This window comes from Polistes fuscatus, unplaced genomic scaffold (assembly GCF_010416935.1).
Source record: "Polistes fuscatus isolate 324 unplaced genomic scaffold, CU_Pfus_HIC Scaffold13, whole genome shotgun sequence".
NCBI lineage: Eukaryota > Metazoa > Arthropoda > Insecta > Hymenoptera > Vespidae > Polistes > Polistes fuscatus.
The window spans coordinates 809,243-816,570 of record NW_025113031.1 but is presented as its reverse complement, the minus strand read 5'-3'; the positions used below and the strand labels follow the sequence as shown (position 1 = coordinate 816,570).

Below are 7,328 nucleotides of genomic sequence, written 5' to 3'. Positions count from 1 at the left end.
AAGCAAAAACTGTACGAGCTGTGTACCGTCCCGTTCAAAATTCACCGTTGAAGTAAGACATTGTCCTCTATAAAATTTCTTTTATTAAATATTGTTTATATGACTTTTTCCTAACGTTGAGCATGTGTATAAAGTGAATAATGCATTTAATGAATAAATTTTAATATTATAACGCTCTTATTTCAGTATTTTTATGTAATTCAATAAATTTCATGTATAATTTTCTTATAATTATGAGTTTGTACATTTTTTTTCTATGTTTATTAATATTTATTAAACGCAGGTACCAGAATGATAATTATCATACAAACATTTAAAACAAATACAAAACATGAAAACAAAAAGACGAATCTCTCTGAAATCCTTTAGTTTTCTTGTTTAAAAAAAATAGAATTATTTAAAAAATACAATGTATCGTTTCATTATATAAAAATATAACAATTAAATATATAAGAAAACAAAATATCGAGTTTACTTTTCTCGTTAGCTAATTTTTGGTACGTCCCTGGTCCCATTACGTCTGGGCACGTCAACATTAGGTTGCGAAACAACAGTGGAAAAATTTATTTTAAATTATTATGCGCGCGTTCGTGTGTTGCTTAACTGAGGTGCAATTCGTGCGAAAAAAAAAAGAAAAAGAATGAATAAACGAATGAGTTCCGATGATCGAAAGGGCAACAGGGAAAAACTAGCGTGTGAGTATGAATGTATGTATGTGTGTGTGCGTGTGTGAGTGGTTCAAAAGAATATTTTACGACAGCCTTGAAGATTATAATGAGTTGCTTGTATTATTGGAAGAATTGCATTAATTAATGAAGTTTATCATTAACTTTTATATTCATTGCATATCTTTCAATAAATTTAACCCTTTGCACTCGAGGCCTTTTTCGCTTGCGCGAACCAGCAACTCGAAACGATTTCGGCCTAATTAAGTAGACATTTTACGGGTACTTCAAAAACATTTATAAACAAACAAGCGTATAGAAATAATCAAATATCATCGGTTTATTCATTTATATGTCGAAAAAAAAACAAACTTTGATAAATACTACACTCTGTAATTAGTTTTGGTTGAGTTGACACTTGAATTTTCGGCCGGGTGCCGTACCGGCGCCACTCGAGTGCAAACGGTTAATCCTACATGGATGATAATAATATTGTATATGCATTTATCGAATATTTGAGGAAATATTTTCATTTATCGGCGATACGATTTTTCACGATTATTATAAATTTCTTTGTTTTTATTTTTTTTTCCTCCCCCTTTTTATCTTTCTTTAAGATATCTTAAAATTAATATTTAATAAAATATAACAATAACGTTTAAAATAATATTAGAATAAGATCTAAAACGAAATAGAATACGAGAATCGGAAATGGTGGGATCTTGCACAAGGATGACGGTTTCCTAATGCTATTTAATAATAATAATAATTATAATAATAATAATAATAATAATATGATACATGAATGTTCTTTTATTCCTAGAGTGAACCGTAGTACTTTTTAATTCTATATAACCAATGTAAGCGTCAAAATGTTATTATCACTGTGGTTATTACAACGAAAATAAAAAAAAATTATGTAAAGTACATAAAAGAAAAAAAAAGAAAACAAGAACAAATAGTAGCTGCTAACCCTTTAAACTCACCTACTTCACTTCCGTTACTTGTCAAGTTTATATAATATTTTTCAAATCCATCCCGGTAAATGATTATTATTATTGGAATAAAACATAACCAAAAAAAAGAAGAAAAAAAGAATTAAAATTAGAAAAACAAAAAAGAAAAGTAATCCACACGGGAATAAAGATATTCCTTTGGTATATTAAACAAACTTTAATTCCCAAATATTTCCCGAAAAATCCCCAAATATTTGATTTTAACATATTGGATTGTTCTCGAAAAGTAATTTCGTTAATCATGTTTACTTATAATCCCAAACTTTATTCTCAAACACTTCAAAATCATTTAACATACTAATAATCGAACGTTGACGAACAATAACGAAATTACTTAACGAACGAGTTAATACATCAGGTGTACAAATTAATTCGGCGTGTTTCTTTTTTATTTTAAAAACTCGATGATTATGCGAGTCTCGGCAAAACTATTAATAATTTTTAAAATATATATAAAAAAAAAGAAAAAATAAAAAGTGTTAAGTATCGAATACTTAAAAGTTATAAAATAGCAAAATGTTAATTAATTACTTTTATAAATAAGAATTAGTATAATAATCAACCCGAAATGATTGATACACCCAATATTTAACATGAAAAAGTTACAAAATAAATATACATTTCTATCGACGATTCTATTTTTATTATTATTATTATTATTATTAATATTATTTCATGCCCCCTTTCCTTTACCAATAATAATAATAATAACAATATATCGTTGATGGAAAACATAAAAGAAAAATAATAAATAACGAAAGTGTAAACTAACTGAACCGTTGAGACCTCAAAAAAGGTAAAAATTGTTCCTTGTGAAATTTTCTCAAATGTCTAATGCGACTGCAATTTTGTGTAAATTTTGCCTGACAAAAATAACAACAAAATTTTCTTTCGACACCGCACTCGTTGTTAATATGGCGTACCAAGTTGCCTCCTGTTGCGTATGATCTTCCACATTCGCATTTGTACTTGCCGTTGGGATTTCTTATCTTACCGCATACGGTTTTTTGATGACGTCTCATCGAGTAGATGTGAGTAAAACCCTTGTAACATCTTGAACACATATATGGCTTGTCCGTTTTGTATTTGATGTAACCTGAAATAATATATCGAACAAACATTTCAATTACTTTTTCCAACCTGTGTATATATATATACTTATTGTATACTTGTATACTAAATGTATACTTATACTTATTATATATATATATAATAAGTATATATATATATATATATATATAAAAGTGCAAAATGATTTTTGCAAAATTTCCTTGAGCAAAAATATTCAAGATTTCAATCGGAAAGATTTCATTGCAGATAGAATATAAGTAAAGCAATAATTAAAAAAAAAACAAAAAAGGTAGGAGAGTGACAGAGTATGGGAAAATGTTGATAAAAATACAAAGATTTTAAGATTCGTTAATAATAAACGTTATTAAAATGATTTTTCGAATATTATCGCTTTTAATCGAATTATAGGGTAATATATTTCATTGAAATTATTATTAATAATATATAGTAATAGAACCCCAAGATTGTATGCTATTTAATTTATTTCTTAGCAGTATATAAAGATTGAAGAAGAATGAGAAATAGATTATTGATAGGTTCGTTGACGGGACAATTGTTTTGTTTAAATTAAACAAGAAAAAATATTAGTTGGATTTTGGAATAATAATTTCAAAGGATATTTCTTGAAGCTTTTCATTACGCAGTGGTTTGTAGGTATGTACAAGGTGTCATATTTAAACGATGGAAAACATTAGAAAAAAGAAATGTTTGCAAAAGTTATGTTATATAAAGAGAAAGTTCATTAGAGGGTTAAATAATGCAAAATTTAAAAGAAAAAAGTATTCTTCAACACGATGATCAACGCCATAATCTTATTTTTTGTCTTCGTTACTTGTTAACAGTGATCGGTTGCATCTGGTGATGCATAATGGTGATTGGTTGATTGGTTGCACAGAAACTGGCGGTAAATCCAAATATCTTCGAATTGTTAACCTATTTCTCTGAAGAATGAACGATCAGTTTTGTTTCCAAAGTTAGAGATTTTCCAATTGTTATTTTCAATCATCTTGTAAAATGGAATGTTTATTTCTTCTTTTTCTTCTTCTTTTTCTTCTTCTTCTTCTTGTTCTTGTTTTTCTTCTTCTTTTTCTTCTTCTTCTTTTTCTTCTTCTTCTTGATCTTCTTCTGGTAAGATGAATTTTGATATATCCCAGCAAATTAAAGTCCACATGTAAAATCTTTCATCGAGATGTTTTATCTTCTTTATTTCGAGAATATTTATCTTTGGACGAGGATTTATCTATTTAATTTCTAATAATTTTTAATTATTTAAAAACCTTGAAATTGAATTTTTCAATTTAAATACAAATCTATATAAGAAAAGAAATTACATATTCGTTTAATTTCGAATCGAATAAATTGATAAATAAATAAATAAATAAATAAATAAAAATGTATACTTTTTTATTATTATTATATTTATTTGAAATATTTACAAGTAACTTTTTCATCGAATCAAATTAAACAAATTTGTCAACGTGAATATCATCGCGTGAATGTGAATAACGTTCACTCCAATAAATATCGCAAATGAATAAATGGAAAGAAAATAAAACGAAAGTTTCTTCATTATATAATCTTGATAAATGAAATTCGAATGAGGAAAATCAATTAAATTGCTTAGGATTTAGTTGAGCACAATTTTTAAATGATTGAACCAATTATATTCGTTAATTAATTACAATTATTTTTTTTTTTTTTTTTTTTTTGAACAAATTATAATCTGAAAAGAAACAAGAAAACATTTAACGAATATTTCTTATCGGTCAATTAAATAGAACGTAAAAAAAAGAAAAAATAAATGAAATAAAAAAGAAGTTGTGCAGCATCATTGGGGTTGTTTCAAATCAAAAATCGAGTTTATGAATGGTAGATAGGTGAAGTTGCAGGCTTAACTTTTGCGTGAAATTGTACTTGCAGTAAAAACAAGGAAATTGTTGTTTTCCACCGCATTCCCCCACTTCATATGACAGCGAAAATTACAAAGCATCGTGTTAACCTCTCCCACATCGTTGACAGATAAGACGTGACGTTAACAAACCACCTGTTTAACAAATAAAACAAAACAAAAGAGAGAAAGGAAGATGGAAAGAGAAGTAATGAAACAATTAAATAAATTAAAATTGGTAGAAAAAAGTGTTGTACGCAATTTTCAATGCGTTTTCTTTTTTTTTATAACTTTTTTTTCTAGAAGAAAATCGTTGATCTTCCATGTTGATAGAAAATTTTCGTAGTTGTTTCTTCCGTAGACGATGGATATATATCTGAAAATCAATTTGCAAAACGTAATGTTTAATTAATCATCGAAATTTTATTTCCAACGAATTTTACCTCTTTTTCTTTTCTTTTTTTCTTTTCCCTAGATGTTTTCACGATCTTCTCGTGCGTGAAAGTAGGCATACGTCGAAGAAGAATAATCTGCAAATGAAAAAAAATCATAATAATAATAATAATAATAATATTATATTAATAAGTCACTAGAAAATATAAAAATAAATCAAGGATAGAGTATTATATATTTTCTTTCGAAACGATTTAAATTTTTATTCGACCCATCACGAAAAATTGTGGGATATAATTTTTGAATGGGAATAAATAAAATAAAAAAAAGAAAAAAAAAAAATTTTCGTTTAATTCAATTTAAAACGCTTCTTTGAAAATACACATGCAAACACCCACGCACGCACGCATGCAAACACACACACACACAGAAAGAAAGAGAGAGAGCATGTTCTTAAATTTGCCTATTTACAATATCAATAATAATAATAATAATAATAATAATAATAATAATAATAACAATTATAATTTAATTTTTTCTTTTAGATTTATTTTAATTGCATTCAAAAATTTGTCTAGGAATAGTTAACCGTTGCATTAGATAAATGTTGTGTCGACGATATAGATGACATCGAAAATGGGTTAATCTCGTGAATTTGAAAGAACACATATTACAGTACAGGTCTTGTTTGTTTCTCCAATCTGAAACTAAATATAAAAATAATTACGTTAGAGAGAAAGTAATGTCATGATATTTGTTTTTTTTTTTAGAAGGATATCTACGTTTTATGTATTTAATATATTTAAAATTTCTTTTCTTTTTTCTTGGGGGGTGGGATAAAAATTCGTGCATGATATGAACAAATAATTACGAATTTATTTATTATATATATATATATAAAATAATATATATATATAGGGAACATATTTTGTCGCGGTTGTTTTTTATTATTTTATTTAATATAAGAAAAGGGTAATAATAAATTAAAAGGAAGATTAACCAGGATTGTTATTAAAAAAAGAACAAAAATAAGAAACAAACAGAACAAATATTTTTTAATATATTACTTTTGTTTTTTTTTTTTGTAAATCCAGTTAATCCATAACCTAAAAATAGTAATTATATATATATATATATTTTATATTTTTATTTATTATATAATATATAATTTATTTATTATATATATATATATATATATATATCTTCTTCTTATTAAGATTATTAGAATTTCGTCATGTTATCCCTAACTTCGCAATCTTGCCTTGATGACGGATATAGTCGTCTCTCTCAAACACCTCAAATTATTTATCATTTTTATTTGATTATTTCATTTCGTCTCTTAATTTTCTAAACATTTGAAACATATTCAAATTTACACGAATATAATTTAGTTATCGCCAAAATTACAATTTAAACATCAAATTGTAAGAAAATTTTAAGCATGACGGATATAATCGTCATGACACCAAATTCTGTCACATTTTCCATGACGGATATTAATCGTGAAACACGTTTAACTGGTTAAATAGCATCACTTGGTTGATACTATTTTTCTTATTTACTGCTAACTTGCATCGTATGAACTTCTTGGAAATGCTGAGTGATTCGGTTTTCCGTTTTTTCGAATTTCTATAAAATCGTTGTCGTTTGCAAATCTTCTTCATCTTCTTATATGATGACTGCATCGTCGGCTAAACATATTATTTGTACTTTTTTGTAATTTTTCCTAGTTTGACGACTCCTTCTCCAGTTGTTTTCACCTCCTCGATTTTATTTTGTTTTTGCCAGATAATTATTATTATAATTATATTTATTTATTTATTTATTTATTTTTTTTTGGAATAAAAATATTCCCATTCGTATATCATTGACATAAACAGAATGGACAATAGGAGGTAAGTACTATTAAGTTGGTCATTATAATTTATCTAACGAAACGCAATGATTTATTTAATAATTCTATTTAATCAATTTTTTCAATCTATTCTTCCGTTTATAATTATAATAAATACCTCTCTTTTTTACACACGTTGAAAATATTCTTCCAGCGAAGATGCACACAGAAAAATCCACGAGGGAACATATTTTGTCGGTTATTTTATTTAATATGAAAAAAAGGGTAATAATAAATTAAAAGGAAGAGTAACCGGGATTGTTATTAAAAAAAGAACAAAAATAAAAAACCCAGAACAAATATTTTTTGATACATTACTTTTTGTTTTTCTTTTTGTAAATCCAGTTAATCCACACATAAAATAAAAATAGTAATAATATTAAAAATGAAAAGTAACGGGG

The 7,328-nt window shown here is 26.1% G+C and overlaps 1 long non-coding RNA gene across 1 annotated transcript; it reads right to left on the bottom strand.

The window, feature by feature from the left end:
* Positions 1–4,448: 4,448 nt before the first annotated feature.
* LOC122513752 lies at positions 4,449–7,144 on the bottom strand. The gene is made up of 3 exons (XR_006302843.1): positions 7,046–7,144; positions 5,084–5,170; positions 4,449–5,016 (listed from the first exon to the last, which is right to left on the bottom strand). It is a non-coding gene; the product is annotated as an uncharacterized LOC122513752 (long non-coding RNA).
* Positions 7,145–7,328: the final 184 nt, after the last annotated feature.